The following is a 16,598-nucleotide window of genomic DNA, read 5'->3' on the forward strand; positions in this document are numbered from 1 at the left end:
AACAAAGGTTCAGAGGGAGGAGTTGGCCGTATCCATCGCTGAGTCCTGGGGACAAACCAAGGATAGTGCTGGTGGGAGGGCATGGTTACGGTTAAAGGAGACAGTGGGATGTTGTAGGGTGGGAGGATGAGGGCCCATTGGTGGCAGGTGAAGTTCTGATTCGGGTTGTTGGAAGGGACTTGGAAGTGGATATGGATCCTAGGGATGGACAAGACAAGGGGAAGGTGATTGGCTGTAGGGTAGGGTGGGGGATTCAAGAGTGGCTGAAGGGAGGGTAAAGGTTATACAGGTGACGGGTGGGACATCAGTGATTATGGGGGCATGGGCAGGGGGAGGATATGGGTCACAGGTAAAGGGTGGAAGCCGTTGCAGTATGTTTGAAGGAAAATTAGAAACTGTCCACTCACAAAATGCTGGATGGGATGGGGACTCATCGGGTAGGCAGAGCTGCAGGTCAGCACAAATGGGCAATTGAATGTGAATCCTTGACATACAATCCTAACAAGGGAAAGGTGTTTCTGTGGACTGGTCAATGGAGGGCAAGGAACCAGTGTGTGTCGGAGACTTTTTAGCAGATGGCTCACAAGGGCCCCGGCAAAGATCAATGCCTCCAATGCACAGCCATGATTCAGGACAAATAGACCCAGTCTGAGTCGACTCTTGATTTGGTGGCTGTGCGGGATGCCTACTAGCATTAAAATGTACCGAGCATTGAAAACCCAGCCAACGTCAATAAGAGCAGCTATGCATATACTTACAGGTGTGCAGCAACAATGAACGATGGTGGTGCACCATTGCCATCTGAATGAACTCAGAATTTCTTTGATGTCCTTAACCTATCTAAGTGCTTCCACAGCAGGGGCGGAGGAAGCCTGCTGACCACTTTGCCCTCTTGTCTCCGATGAATTGGGTGGATGTCCTCTGGAGGCTCGAGGCCTGTTGTCAGTGTCTCTCTTTGTGTCTCCTGCTCTAGGCAGGTGCACCCTCAGCAATCCCAGAGGCTGCAGTTGATGGGTGTGGTGAATGTGTAACCACTATAATTCACACTGTACATTACTGTGTCCCTGTGGGCTCCATCTGTGAGCCATTGCGCGGCTCTGCCCATAGGGGGAGATGAGGAGCATGTACAGGGCTCCGCCCTCGGCTTCACCTCCTTCAGGAAGTATAAGTGCTGCGGTCCTGCGAGTCTGCCTTCAGTTCAGCAAAGTCGCAGGCAGGCTCAGTTGTAAGCCGATTAAAGCCACAGTTTACTCCAACTCGTGTCTCTGGTTGAATTGATGGTCACATCAATTTAATCGGCTTAACGAACTACTTTGGAATCAGCCCTCAAACCTGGCCGACTGGAACTTGATCCACAGGCCGCAGAAGCAAAGAACATTTTTCTGCGTCAGCTGCGTCGACAACCTCCTCTGTTACAGATGAACAGAAACTCAGTCTCCTCCACGCACGGGTGAGCCATCGTATTTCTACACAACTTAATGAAGCTGACTCTTATACTGAGGCCTTCGCGATGCTCGACCGCCTGTACGTGCGGCCCATAAACGAAGTCTACGCGCGACACATCTTCACGACTCGTCGCCAGCGCCCTGGGGAGTCGCTAGAAGGCTATCTGCGCGACCTTAAAGCCCTAGCACGCGACTGTAACTTCCAGGCCGTGACAGCCTCTCAGCACATGGAACTCGCCGTCCGAAATGTATACGTTGCGGCGGTCTGGTCAAATTATGTGCGGCAGCGTCTTCTTGAGAAAGGGGCCCAAGACCTGGAGGACACGGTAAAACTGGCGACCTCATTAGAGGTCACTTTCCAAAGCCTAACTGTGTTCCCGGCCGATCACGCGACCCCATCATGGACCCCCGACCAAAGACTGCCCTAGGTCTGCGCCGCGCGGCCACCCACCCACCACGGAGGACTATCGTGCCATTTTTGAGGCCAGCCCCAACACCTCCGACAGCAATGCCTGGCCCGCAACGCGACCCCCAGCAGCTGTGGGCGAAAAGGGCACTTCGCTAAGGTCTACCTGGCAAATCCAAAAACTCGAACCCCAACTCGAACACTCGCTCCTCCGACTCTCAGGCTCGCAGACCCCATAACGTGACAGCGTGTCTGCTGACTCCGCCTCCGCACATCATGTGCGACTCACGGGTGCCGCCATCTTGGCCATCCTCCCCCACGCGGCCGGCTATGTGCGATCCATGGGGGCCGCCATTTGGAAGCCATCTTCCTCACCGCCCGCCACGTGTGATCCATGGGAGCGGCTATCTTGGACGTCATCCTCCTCGCCGCCCGCCATGTACAATCAACAGGGGCCGCCATAGAACATAGAACAGTACAGCACAGAACAGGCCCTTCGGCCCTCAATGTTGTGCCGAGCCATGATCACCCTACTCAAACCCACGTATCCACCCTATACCCGTAACCCAACAATCCCCCCCCTTAACCTTTTATTAGGACACTACGGGCAATTTAGCATGGCCAATCCACCTAACCCGCACATCTTTGGACTGTGGGAGGAAACCGGAGCACCCGGAGGAAACCCACGCACACAGGGGGAGGACGTGCAGACTCCACACAGACAGTGACCCAGCTGGGAATCGAACCTGGGACCCTGGAGCTGTGAAGCATTTATGCTAACCACCATGCTACCCTGCTGCCCCATCTTGGCCATCACCCGCTACCCAACTCGAACAGTCATCGCGGGGCCACTCCTTCACTGTTGACCACACCGCCATCTGCCCTCAACTCAACGCCGTCACCTTGGACCAGTCGCGGCCCAAGCACCTCAAAAGCTCCATGATGGCCGTTCGGATCAACGGCCACGAGACACCGTGCCTCTTCGACTTGGGGAGCACCGAGAGCTTCGTTCACCCGGACCTGGTAAGGCGCTGTTCGCTCCCGGTATTCCCAACGCGGCAAACAATCTCTCTTGCCTCGGGGTCGCACTCAGTCCAAATACAAGGGCGCACCTCAGCGACTCTAACGATACAAGGTGCCAGTTACACAAATTTCAAATTGTTCATGCTCCCAGACCTCTGCGCCCCACTCCTCCTAGGACTGGATTTCCAGTGTAACCTCAGGAGCCTCACACTCAGCTTCAGCGGGCCCCTGCCCCCACTCACTATATGCAGCCTAGGAACCCTGAAAGTCGGCCCCCCTCACTCTTCACTAACCTCACCGCCAACTGAAAGCCAGTGGCCACTCGTAGCAGGAGGTATAGTCTGCAGGACAGGGTGTTCAAAGATCTGAAGTCCGGCGCCTATTGCGTGAAGGAGTCATAGAGGTCAGTAATAGCCCCTGGAGAGCTCAGGTAGTGGTCGTCAAATCCGGGGAAAAGCTCCGGATGGTGGTTGATTACAGCCAGACCATTAACCGATTCACGCACCTTGCTGGGTACCCCCTCACCCGGATTGTAATAATGGTAAACCAGATCGCACAGTACCGCGTGTTCTCCACGGTGGTTCTGAAGTCTGCATACCATCAGCTCCCAATCCGCCCGGAGGACCGCCACTACACGGCGTTTGAGGCAGACGGCCGCCTCTTCCATTTCCTCCGGGTCCCCTTTGGTGTCACAAAAGGGGTTTCGGTGTTCCAAAGAGCAATGAACTGTATGGTGGGCCAGTACGGGCTGCGGGCCACTTTCCCGTACTTGGATAATGTCACCATCCGTGGCCATGATCAGCAGGACCATGACGCCAATCTCCACCGATTTCTCCAGATCGCCCAAAAGCTCAACCTCACCTATAATAAGGAGAAATGCGTTTTCCGCACCACCAGGCTAGCCATCCTCGGCTATGTCATGGAAAACGGAGTCCTAGGACCCGACCCTGACCGCATGCGCATAACCCCCTCTTACAACTCCCTCTCCCCCACTGTCCCAAGGCCCTCAAGAGGTGCCTCGGATTTTTTTCGTCCTATGCCCAGTGGGTCCCCCAGTATGTGGACAAAGCCCGCCCACTATTTAAGGCCACACTCTTCCCACTGTCAGCCAAGGCTCGCCAGGCCTTCGTCTGCATAAAGGCGGACATCGCTAAGGCTGCCATGAGTGCAATAGACGAGTCTGTCCCATTCCAGGTGGAAAGCGACGCCTCAGAGGTTGCTCTCGCTGCCACTCTGAACCAGGCAGGCAGGCCAGTAGTGTTCTTTTCCCGAACCCCCTCTTCTTCCGAACTTCGACACTCCTCAGTCGAAAAAGAAGCCCAAGCCATTGTGGAATCCTTGCGGCACTGGAGGCACTACCTCGCAGGTAGGAGGTTTACCCTCATCACCGACCAAAGGTCAGTTGCCTTCATGTTTGACAATTCGCAGCGGGGCAAGATCAAAAATGACAAGATCTTGAGGTGGAGGATTGAACTCTCCACCTACAATTACGATATCGTATATCGTCGTGGGAAGCTCAATGAGCCCCCAGATGCCCTGCCCCGCGGCACATGCGCCAGCGCGCAAGACGACCGTCTTCAGGCGATCCACAATGACCTCTGCCATCCGGGGGTCACCCGGCACGCCCATTACATCAAGGCCCGCAACCTGCCCTTCTCCGCTGAGGAGGTTAAAGCCGTCACCAGGAATTGCTCGATCTGCGTGGAGTGTAAACTGCACTCCTATCGACCAGTCAAGGCACACCTGATAAAGGCATCCCGGCCCTTTGAACACCTGAGCATCGATTTCAAAGGGCCCCTCCCTTCAACTAATCACAACATTTATTTCCTCAACGTTTTAGATGAATTCTCCCGTTTCTCGTTTGCCATCCCATGCCCTGATATGACCTCCCATACAGCTATCAAAGCCCTGCACAGTGTCTTCACCCTGTTCGGTTTCCCTAACTATGTCAACAGTGTCAGGGGTTCGTCCTTCATGAGCAACGAGCTGCGTCAGTACCTGCTCGGCAAGGACATCGCCTCGAGCAAGTCTACCAGCTATAACCCCAGGGGGAACGGGCAGGTGGAGAGGGAGAATGCAACGGTCTGGAAGACCGCCCTACTGACCCTACAGTCCAGGAATCTCCCGACATTCCCACTGGCAGGAGGTCCTCCCCGATATGCCCCATGCTATTATGTCCCTCCTTTGTACGGCCACGAATCAGACTCCTCATGATCGCCTATTTGCCTTCCTTAGGGGAACTACTACGGGGGTCTCGCATCCGCTCTGGTTGAGGACACCGGGCCCTGTCTTCCTCCGAAAAATTGTTCGGACACATGAGACCGACCCCCTTGTAGAGAGGGTCCAACTCCTGCACTCGAACCCCCACTACGCGTTCGCTAAACACCCCGATGGCTGACAGGACACCGTTTCCCTCCGCCACCTGGCACCCGCAGGCTCTACTACCACTACCGCCGATGTACCTTCCACACTACACCCCACCTGACTTCCCATGCCCTGCGCCCCTGCGCCTATTTGCTTCCCGCGCTCCCTTCTGCCCTACACACCGGTTCGCAGGAACGAAGCTCAGGAAGAACCATCCCCAGAGTCCAACCCCGGACCTGCACCGAACATCCTTCCACAGCCATCCGAGACGGCTGCAACACCGGTGCTTCGTCGGCCGCTACGCACGATTGAGGCGCCGGACCGACTGAACTTGTAGACCCGTCACCCCCGTCGGACTTGATTTTTTTAACAGGGGGTGAATGTGGTGAATGTGTAACCACTATAATTCACACTCTACATTACTGTGTCCCTGTGGGCTCCATCTATGAGCCGTTGCGCTGCTCTGCCCACAGGGGGAGATGAGGAGCATGTACAGGGCTCTGCTCTCGGCTCCACCCCCTTCAGGAAGCATAAGTGCTGCGGTCCTGTGAGTCCGCCTTCAGTTCAGCATAGTCGCAGGCAGGCTCAGTTGTAAGCCGATTAAACCCACAGTTTACTCCAACTCGTGTCTCTGGTTGAATTGATGGTCGCATCAATGGGTTCACTGACATAGGGTGGGATTTTCCGGCCCTTTCTGCTGGCGAGATCTTCCGATCCTGCCATAGGTGACCCTCCCCGTGGCAGGTTCCCCAGTGGCGGGACGAGCGAGGCACGCAAAACACTGGATGTCAGCGGGAATGGAGGATCCCACCGATGACCAATGATGAGCTGCCCCCATTGCCAGAAAACATGTTGCAGAGGAGGAGGTGGGCTGGAAAATCCAGCACACATATTCCTGAGTGGGGTCCTAGGGGTGTCTCTCACATGGCCACTGCAAAAGCTCAACCATGGTTACAGTGGTGGAGTGCAGGCCTGTGCACATCTCCGGCGAAAAACTGGTCATTATGCTGTACCAGGTTCTCCATGACATCTGTCATCTGCCCCACTGAGACCTTGACACGCTTCTATGTCATTGCTGCTACATCAGAGAGCAGACAGACAGACCCCTCCCCATCACGTTCCACTCTGTTGATGGCTCCAACCTTCTGATGTTCCCTGCCTCTCACTGCATTTCCAGCATCTTGTCTAGGACCACTCCCAGAGTCTCACCATCTGACTCAGGATTAACAGAAACCTCTTTCCACCAGTCCGCTGAGTGATGGTGACCTTGGCTGTCTCTGACTCCTTCTGCTGTGGACACATGTCTGTGCAGTGAGAGTAAGCCCGAACCTTAACTGGATCGATGACCTTCCGAGGTGAGTGCTTCAAGCCTGGGGGGGATATAGGTGAATGCTGTGACGGCTCTACGGGTGAGAATTCATCATTGTCCTCAGTCCTCTGTTGGCTGGGGCTAGCTCTGCGCTCAGGATCGGAGTCTAACCACACCCTCTTCCTGCCGGTACCTTTAATGCAAGGAGAAGAGAATAAGTAATTGTATGAGCATTGAACAGAGTCTCACCCTCCGGTTTCTTTGTTTTGCTAGTCCCCAAAGGTATTTCAGCATCACCCCCTAGAGCTATGTGCACCAGCTGCTAGAAGGACAAGGACAAGGTAGCAGCAGATTCTGCAGTTGCCCTCTATGTCAAACCCCGCCCCACAAAATGTGAGCCTTCAGCGACCCGCAATCGCCTCCCTGCAAAGTGGGGCTGAGACAGCATCCCAGCACCTTGCAAAGTGCTTTTATGCATGGACAGCACAGATGATAGCCTTGCCATAGAGGCCCATGTCCCTGTTCCCATTCAGTGAGGTGAGAATGGGGAGTAGAGGGTTCACTTACCCCAGCAGTGTGAATAAGGCCTTCCCCTGCACTGTGCGAAATTTGCACACACCACCCTGACAACTGCCTCCCATGCAGGGGTATTGAGATGGGTGGGCCTCCTCCCGCCCCTTGGGTAATGGGCATCCTTCTTTCCCTCCATTTTGTTCAAAGGTGTGCCCAGGGAGGCAACACATATCCTTGGGGCCGGTGCTGCATGAATCTTGCCTGTTACGTCCGTTTCCAAACTCCCAACAGGTGATGAATGAATGTGGTGCAAATTACGATTTTTTAATTCATTAATTCAAGGCGTGGGCTTCTCTGGCATGGCCAGTATTTATTACCATTCCCTTATTGCCCGGGAGAAGTTGGAGGTGAGTTTCAGTCCTTCTTGACCCGCTGCAGTCCCTTTAGTGTATGTACGTGCACAGTGCTGTTGAGGAGGGAGTTCCAGGATGATGTTGGGAGTGCTACTTCCTGGTTGTCCTGCCGTGCAGTTCATCAAGAAACCCCTGGCTGCGGAATTAATCAGCCCAGCAGCATGAGATTCACCAGTTTTTCCCACTGGACTTTGTTGCGGGTGCCCCTCTGAATTCCCACCCCCACCTAAGAACTTAGACCCAGAAATGACGATTCTGTCGTCTGTCTTTTGCTCAATTTCAATATTTTAACACAACCATTGTGCAAACCCCCCCCCCACCCCCCGCTCCCCCCCGCCCTCACCGCCCCACCACCTGGCCAATATCAATGCCAATGGTGTTAGAGTGTGATGTGCAGGAAGGGAAGAAACAGGGGGGTAATTTTGTGCCTGCAATAGTCACAAGTGCAAATGGCGATCTGGGCCTAAAATCTCATGAGAGTCGGGGTTCTCGCCAGCGAGAGCTCATTTCCCGATTTTCCGCATCACTCATCAGGGGTGGGGGCCACATTTAATAAATGTCAATATTACTAATGTGCCTCCACAATACATGATTCCCCCTCCTCACTGTATATTTAAACCTCTCGACAGCCTCACAACAACGGCATTCAGCCAAGGGGAACCAACATGCCAGGGGTGAGCCCTCTGGGAAGACCCATTGGGGGTGTTCCTATTATGTCTGGTGAGAGAGGAGAAAGGGTCAATGCCTTTGAAGCTGGAGAACTTGCCAATGAATGGGTACCTTATGCGACTGGGGGTGTCATGGGAAATCCCCCATTACCTTGTGTGTTGGGGGGGTGACCCCCAATGCCTTGGGTAGTTAGGGAGTAGGCAGGAGCCCCTGTTACCTTGCAGGGTTGGTGGAAGGGAAAGCTCCCGATAGCTTTATTGAGTTTGTCCCCCATGTCTGTGTTGGGTGGGGGTTCAACTTCAGCACTATGTTATTCTCTAAGTTTGAATAAAGATTGTAGACTTCCAGTTAACACAAATATTTTATTCAATGGGTTTGTTCTGTTTCCAGAGCTTAACTAGATATAATACAGTCAAGAGGTATGACTAGCGAAGCTAAGGTAAACTGCCAGTGCTGAGCTGTCTCTGTCTGCTGCTACTCACTAGCCCTGTGCTTCTGAAAGAGGCGGATCCTCCCTTGGGCTGGATGCTTCCCTCTAGTGATGCTGTGGCTGTTACATCTGTCTGTAGTCCCTGGTGTATGTGCAAATGTATGTACAGATGTACAGATCACTACAAGCGCTGATCGGGTTCTCCTTTAAATAATGCTGTGGAGCTGGCCTTCCGGCTCTAACAGGCCCTGTCCCGCCAGAGTGATGGTGTAAACCACGCCCCCAGATTTTTTTTCAGAGTGGCTGAAGGCCTGAGCCGGATTCTCCACTGAGTGTCTGACCCGCTATCCTCCCTTTAACTTTTTTACATGACTGAAAACCCCATAACCGAGTTATACTTCACTACTTGCTCTCTGCAGAATTGATGTTTTTACAGGCGCCAAGCCAACATCATTAACAGCTTTGAGCTGGATCTTGTCTCCCCATTTTGCTGAGTCATAATGTCGAGTGACCACCAAGAGGCACTTTTCTCGGTTTCTGGAGATGTTCCAAACCAACTGCTCGCAGTGAAGCCAACTCCCAACAATCCCTGCAGCCAGCCACACCAGGGCCAATCTTATGGAGTCTTTGGATTGCTATGTGATGTGTCTCTTCGATCAGATGGTATTCTGCCTGGCACTCCACAGAAAGGCAGTGCACTTGTCTCTACCAACTACACTAGCTGCAGCCTTTTGTCTTTCTGATAGACCTCTCTCTCTCTTTCTGACCATTGAAACTGAAACAGAATATCTGTCCACAGCTCACCCTGCTGCTCTTGTCTTTTTTTCACTTTCCACCTTACTCGCAGTGAGACTCACCCTTGGGCCACTTGTCCCCATGGGAACTAAGCCATCCCGGCTTGTTGTCGAACAGAATTTATATCAAATCACATGATTCTCTTCATGCCTCCATTTTAACTTGAAGTAAAAAGACAATCCCAAAACAAAACCATTGTCTAAAACTTTACTTTCAAAACACGAAGGGCGGAATTCTCCGGTCCCCCTGGGATGGCTTTTCCCACAGCAGCTCAATTGCCAGTGGGATTTTACAGTCTCGCCAAAGTCGATGGTTATTTACTCACCCACACTGCCATTGAGGAAGATTTCACTATCGGGAAGGGCTGGAGAATTCCGCCCTATGAGCTGGAATGTTTCCATCCAGTGCCAGTAATCCCAGAAACCAATAGGTATGGCTCTCTGAGATGAACAACAGCTACACCGTTTTACCGCACTCACTGGGACAAATTTGTAAAACTTGGCTCTGCCAATCTGTGCCTGGATCTTACCAGCTCTCTATGGATGGGTTGGGAGGCAGGAGGGCTGTAAAATTATGAGGAAAGGCAAGGGACAAAACTTGGCCAAATGCCATGGCAGCATGGTGGCACAGTGGTTAGCACTGGTGCCTCACACCGCCAGGGTCCCAGGTTCAATTTCAGCCTTGGGTGACTGTCTGTGTGGAGTTTGCATGTTCTCCCCGTGTCTGCGTGGGTTTCCTCCTATCGTCCAAAGGTGTGGAGGTTAGGTGGGGCTAAGGGGTTACTGGGATAGTGCAGGGAGTTGGCCGAGGTGGGGTGCTCTTTCAGAGTGACGGAGCAGACTCGATGGGCCAAATGGCCTCCTTCTGCACTGTAGGAATTACATGGCTCTAGAGCTGATGGACAGGGTGTCAATGGGAAGAGGGTGGTGAATCTTTACAATTCTCTGCGACAGAGAGTTGTGGAGGCTCAGACACTTTGTATGTTCAAGAGTGAGATTGATAGATTTCTACATATTAAAAAGATCGAGGGGTTCGGAGATAGTGCAGGAAAATGGTGTTGAAATAGATGATCAGCCAAGATTCTCAATGGTGTGTGGGCTTGAAGGGCTGAATGGCCTATTCTTGCTCCTATTTCTTATGTCCATATGCAAGATGTGCGCTCTTTATGGGACAAACAGAAATTCTACCTGTCTGGATTTCAAGAGAATCTTTTGGAGATTTTGTTAATGTGTGAAAACATTCCAACATATACCAGCTTGATGTCTGGCCAACAATAAACAAGCACCTATTTAACTCAATTTAAATGGAAGGAAAATCCAAAAGGTTTCTTTATGACTGTGATCCTATATGGATATTCTTTCATGTTCTCTGTGCTCAGGCAATCACTTGGGTGAAGACCCAGCACAGTACCCCCCCCCCCCCCCCTCCCACCCATTTAATGCTTCTTAAATACTTTTTACAAATAGATCTCAAATTCTTATAGTTCCCTATGTTAGTTGATGTGGCTGCCTCATGCAATATGCAACCTCTGCCCAGCGAGCATCTGGGCCTTGGTCTCCCTGTGCCTGCCTCCTCTTGACTGGTTGACAGGTGGTGGACAAGCAGTCGGACTGATTCTCTATTCATCACCGGCCAGTAATTGCCCTCACAGGCATTACTCTGTATACTCCCCAACAATGCTCCGCGCAACTATCTTTCACCTCGCTTCATGGTTTTCCTGACAGCTCGTGGAGTGATAGTGCGATTAGTTAACAATGTCAGCGTCTCACACACCCAAAAGCTAGACTGCTCTCCGGCAGCACGCAGCACTCTCCAGTCAACTGCCTAAAACACATCAAAACGCTCGCTCAACAGTGGTCGGGTGACAGACAGCCCAAGGCAGGCAATCTCACAACAATTAGGTTTGAGCAAAGCCACTTTATCATCTTTGCCACCGCACCACATGGTGTTATTGCTGTTTTCGGATAATACCAAGAAAATCAGCTTTAAATATACCCGTGTCTCAACCTAGTCTGGGCTTTTATAATAATGTTGTCTGCTATGAGGCTTCCGCTCAAATTTTGAAGACCCTTTTTGTAAATAACCTTTTTTTTCACTTCAGGTTGATGCTTCTTCACTCTGCAAACATTTTTTAGGACAGTTCTAAATGCAAAGCATATTTTGTAAAAAAAAATACACTCATTAAATCTCCTCAGTAAAGGATGTTGGGTGTTTTTTTTAATTTTAATCGTACAAATGCTTTTCTCAATTTTGGCTGATAGAATTGAAACAATCAAATTTCTGCTGTTGCACTGAATACAATCAGTTCACTGAGAGGCAGAATGTTCAGAAGTACAAGTGACTGGAAGGTAGCCTCTAGCTTAATGGATAATAGTATGAATTTTCAAGACCGAACCTCAATTCATTTTGACAGGTAGTGCTTGGTTTAGAGGTGCACCAGCAAACTGAATAAAAAGGGCAATCTTGTCAGATAAAGCTACTGTAGATTATAATGTGAAGGATGGTATATGCCAGAGAAAAATAAATAGCCTCACAGGCAGTTATTTTTCCAGTTATATCGTTAATTAGGAATTGCTTCTGACATGTGGGCCAATAAACTGGAGCACGGTGTTCAGTGAAATCCGGGGATTAGTTGGATAGTCTATGTTTTGTTTCTGGGTTTCTTTTCGGATTCTGACAACACTAAGATAACAGCTGAAGACGGGCCTTCCAATGCAATAATAGAGAGAAATTGTTTTTGTGCCATGCTTGGGGCTGCAGTCAATATTCCTGTCAGTTTGTTCACTGAAGGCAAAGCTGTAGAATTATAGAGTAGTACTGCACAGACAGACGCCATTCAGCCCATTGAGTTTGTATCAGGTACTTAGAAATTTCAGTTTGTCTCGCTGCCCTACTCTTTCCTCATACCCCTGTCCCTTTTTCTTTTAGACCTTCAGTCATTCGGATAGACTTGAAGAAATTCATTGGGGGAGTGTCCCCAATATTAAGCTGGAGACAGAAACACGGGGCTGAATTTTACTGATCCCTCATGCACCCTGTGGGTGGGAAGACAAACTTGTTGACCTGTAAATTAGGATTCCGTTCTAATGGTGGCATAGGGCAGCATGGTAGCACAGTGGTTAGCACAGTGGTTAGCACAGTTGCATCACAGCTCTAGGGTCCCAGGTTCGATTCCCGGCTTGGGTTGATGTCTGTGCAGAGTCTGCACATTCTCCCCGTGTGTGCGTGGGTTTCCTCTGGGTGCTCCAGTTTTCTCCCACAAGTCCAAAGATGTGCAGGTTAAGTCAACTAGCGGTGATAAATTGCCCTTAGTGTCCAAAGCAAGGTTAGGTGGGATTACTGAGTTACGGGATAGGGTGGAGGCCTGGGCTTAAGTAGGGTGCTCTTTCCTAAGGGCTGGTGCAGACTTGATGGGCCAAATGGCCTCCTTCTGCAGTGTAAATTCAATGATTCTATGATTCCATACCAATGTTGGTGCATCCTCCCCCTCCATGATTTTATGGGTGGCCAGGGAGGTGTCGAGTGGGTTTCCCGCTAGTGGCCCAATTCAGGTCCATAAGTGGGTAATTAATACACAATTAAACACCAAATCCCACTACCACTCCAATGTAATGGGTGGTGGGAGAGGCTTGCACTCAACATATAGCCCGACAGGTTTAACCCTGTGGGCTGCTGGTCAGTGGAAGGAGGGTTAGGATTGCCTCCTTCCGTGGTCCCCTGTGTCAATTGAAGGCCCTTCACACAGTTTTGCCACCCCATGTCAAACCTCCCCAGCTGCCGAGTCCAGCCTGTACCCACACCCACCCCTTGCTGGGGGTTTTCGACCTGGCCCCAGTGAGACATCAAATGTACCTCAATGGCCAGGTTCATCGCTGAACGGTATCACCTTGGCCTACCTACCAGCAGGAGCTCCTGCTCCTTGTTGCTGTCAGTGTGCAGAGATACCAGCCTCCCATTGGCCGGTAAGAGGTGGGATGTCCTCCTGGAAATGGACAAAAGCCTTGCTTCATATTAATTAAAGGGCCTTGGCCAAAAATGCAAATGGGGTGCAAACTAGATAAGCAGAGGGGGGTTCACTCCCAAAATTTATGCTGGGGTTTTGGGAGCCCACGCTCAGTGTAATATTCAGCCCATATAATCTGTGAAAGTGTTCACAGGTGACGAATCTGGAGTAACACATGACCTGCAAGGTTGAGCAATTTTAACAGCATATCAGGGTATAAATAAATTATGGAGTAGAATCATAGAATCCCTACATACAGAAGGATGCCATTCGGCCCATCGAGTCTGCACCGACACTCCAAAAGAGCACTTCAACCAGGTTCACTCCCCCATCTTCCCCACCCTATCCCCATAACGTAACCTGCACATCCCTCGCCACGAAGGAACAATTTATCATGGCCAATCCACTTATACTGCCCATCTTTGGACTGTGGGAGGAAACCGGAGCAGACACGGGGAGAAGACGCAAACTGCACACAGACAGTGACCCAAGGCCGGAATTGAACCAGAGTCCCTCAGGGAGCAGAACATCCGCTGGTAGGTTATCCAGTCTATTTTATACTGACGTGCCACCCAGCTTCCACCGGTGGGCAAGACCAACATTTCCTCTTTTATATTCTCTGTAGGGCTATCTGCCTTCTTAGCATATGTCCCAGTTAGCAGGGCTATAGAACAAGGTTACAAAGTGCTCTGCAATCCCATTAGGTTTACTGCTCAATGCTTTGGTAATGAAAAATAAGCATTTCCCCAGAGGCGTAAACAGGAGAATTTAGCAAAACAGCCATCAACACCAATGAGCCAATTGATTGCTAAAATTGAATTCATGCTTGTGTGTTATTTTCAGTGGATGACTGCCTCTCTTCCAAACACTCACTCACCTATTTATGAAAGTCATATCATTTTTCATCTGCATTGTTGAATGATTTGCTTAAAATCTTATGATGCTGCATACAGCTTAAATTTTAGATATTCTTTGGTTTTAATCTTCATTGTTGACTTTACGCAAATTGAAATTTGTAGAGGCAGAGCCAATTGGACATTTTTCCCTCCGTGTTATGGGATCAGTATTTTCAGTACAGCTGAAAAGGTACTTGATGGTTGTAGTAGTCACTTTTCAATGGTGTGCCCCGACGCCGGGACGTGATTCTCCGGAGAGGCACTGGTTGGGGGCTGCTCTACGGGCCCCTCCCCCCCCCCCTCCCCCCCGGCGATTCTCCGCCCAGGATGGGCCGAGCGTCCGTACCGAAAAACCCAAATCCCGCCGGCGTTGTTCTAACCTGGTCTTACCCGGCGGGACCTCAGCGTGGAAGGATCCGGGAGTGGCGTGTGATGGGGGGGGAAAGGGGGCATCCGACCCCAGGGGGGGCCTCCGCTGTGGCCTGGCCTGCAATCGGGGCCCACCGATCAACCGACCAGCCCCTCAGGCAGGGGGCCTCGTTTGTTCTGCACCGGCTCCTGTAGCCCTATGCCATGTTGCGTCGGGGCCGGCGCGGAGAAAGGAGACACCGCGCATGCGCGGAAATCGCGCCGGTCCCACTGCCCATGCGCGGACCCGCGGCGCCCATCTGACGTCGTGATTGGCAGCTGGAGCAGCATGGGTTGCTCCAGTGCTGTGCTGGCCCCCTGTAGGGGTCAGAATTGCTGATCCTGAGGCCATGTTGACACCGTCGGGAAACGCGACGGCGTTTACGACGGCGTCAATACTTAGCCTCAGGATCAGAGAATTCCGCCCATGAACATACATACGAACATGCGAATTAGGAGCAAGCGTAGGCCACCATGATCTTATTGAATGGCCGAACATGTGCAAAGTGCTGAATTACTCCTGCTCCGAGATCCTATGGTCCTCTCCCAAGAAGAACACCCCCCCCTCCCCCCACCAACAGCTCTTACCTTTTACCTGTGTTGCTCCACGATCCTGCCACTCCAGGGGCTGTTGTTCCAGCAGCAGCCACTGCCTCCTTCGTGGTGCTGCCGAGTGCAAAAGCTGCTGGTCTTCGATTGGTCAGCAGCTCTTAGCGGGCAAGAAGTAGTCTTTCTGGATCCTCATCTGGAGAAAGACCAGCTGCTGTCCACTTAACTGCCTAGTGGGCAGAATATAGAACATAGAACAGTACAGCACAGAACAGGCCCTTTGGCCCTCGATGTCGTGCCGAGCAATGATCACCCTACTCAAACCCATGTATCCACCCTATACTCGTAACCCAACAACTCCCCCCTTAACCTTACTATTAGGACACTACGGGCAATTTAGCATGGCCAATCCACCTAACCCGCACATCTTTGGACTGTGGGAGGAAACTGGAGCACCCGGAGGAAACCCACGCACACACGGGGAGAACGTGCAGACTCCACACAGACAGTGACCCAGCCGGGAATCGAACCTGGGACCCTGGAGCTGTGAAGGATTTATGCTAACCACCATGGGTCTTCCTCCTCAGAATCAGTGTGGATGCCTTACCATTTTCTAAGGCAGTGAGTGAGGCACCCACTGAGAATGGAGGATTCCACCCTCTGTTTTATCCATGGTCAAACCATTCTCAGAAACATGACGATCATTTCATGGATTGACAATTCAAACTTGTGATCATTTTCCCTTCAGTTTATTTAGGATATTTTTCTCCAAGTGACAATTCAAATGCCGATATGTACTTCATTAAAAGTCACCCTTTTGATCCCTCCAGTATTTATCTCTGCATTAACTCCACATAGAACAACTGGAACAGATTTTGTCATTTCTATTTTGTTTAAAGTAGAGAGAAGACACAACTTTACGTGTGGGGCTTTGTTTCACAACTGTTGTTAGCCCACTTAAAATATATGGGTTAAATCCCCCAATGTTACAAGATGAAACACTCAATGAAAAAAATCTAGGCTCAGTAGTCTGGCAGCAGATCATTTGTTAAAAAGAACACCCATTTTCCATTCAAAATAAATGCGAAAAAATTTTTTTTTTGTAGAAGTAGCCAATTCATTATCCATGTAGGTTGCAATGTGAATAACCATGAGGGCAATCTCGAGCTCTCTGATTCTAAGAAAATGTTTTATTCTGCAACATAGCCAGCTGGTCAACTGGAATATTGGGCAGCTGCAATTTACAGCATGTATCATGTTAAAATAAATTCAACTTTACTGTTTTTTTATACATTTATGGGACGTTGGCGTCGCTGGTTAGGCCAGCACTTATTGCCCATCCCTCGTTGCCCTTCAGAAGGTGGTGGTGAGTTGC

General features: G+C 50.9%; 1 protein-coding gene across 1 annotated transcript in view; it reads left to right on the plus strand.

Moving 5' to 3' along the window:
• The window catches only part of gpr158a (G protein-coupled receptor 158a), an 827,720-nt gene that overhangs the window by 711,479 nt on the left and 99,643 nt on the right, over positions 1 to 16,598 (plus strand). The gene's annotated exons all lie outside the window — the stretch shown is intronic.

The sequence above is a fragment of the Scyliorhinus canicula genome, chromosome 5 (assembly GCF_902713615.1).
Source record: "Scyliorhinus canicula chromosome 5, sScyCan1.1, whole genome shotgun sequence".
Taxonomy (NCBI): domain Eukaryota; kingdom Metazoa; phylum Chordata; class Chondrichthyes; order Carcharhiniformes; family Scyliorhinidae; genus Scyliorhinus; species Scyliorhinus canicula.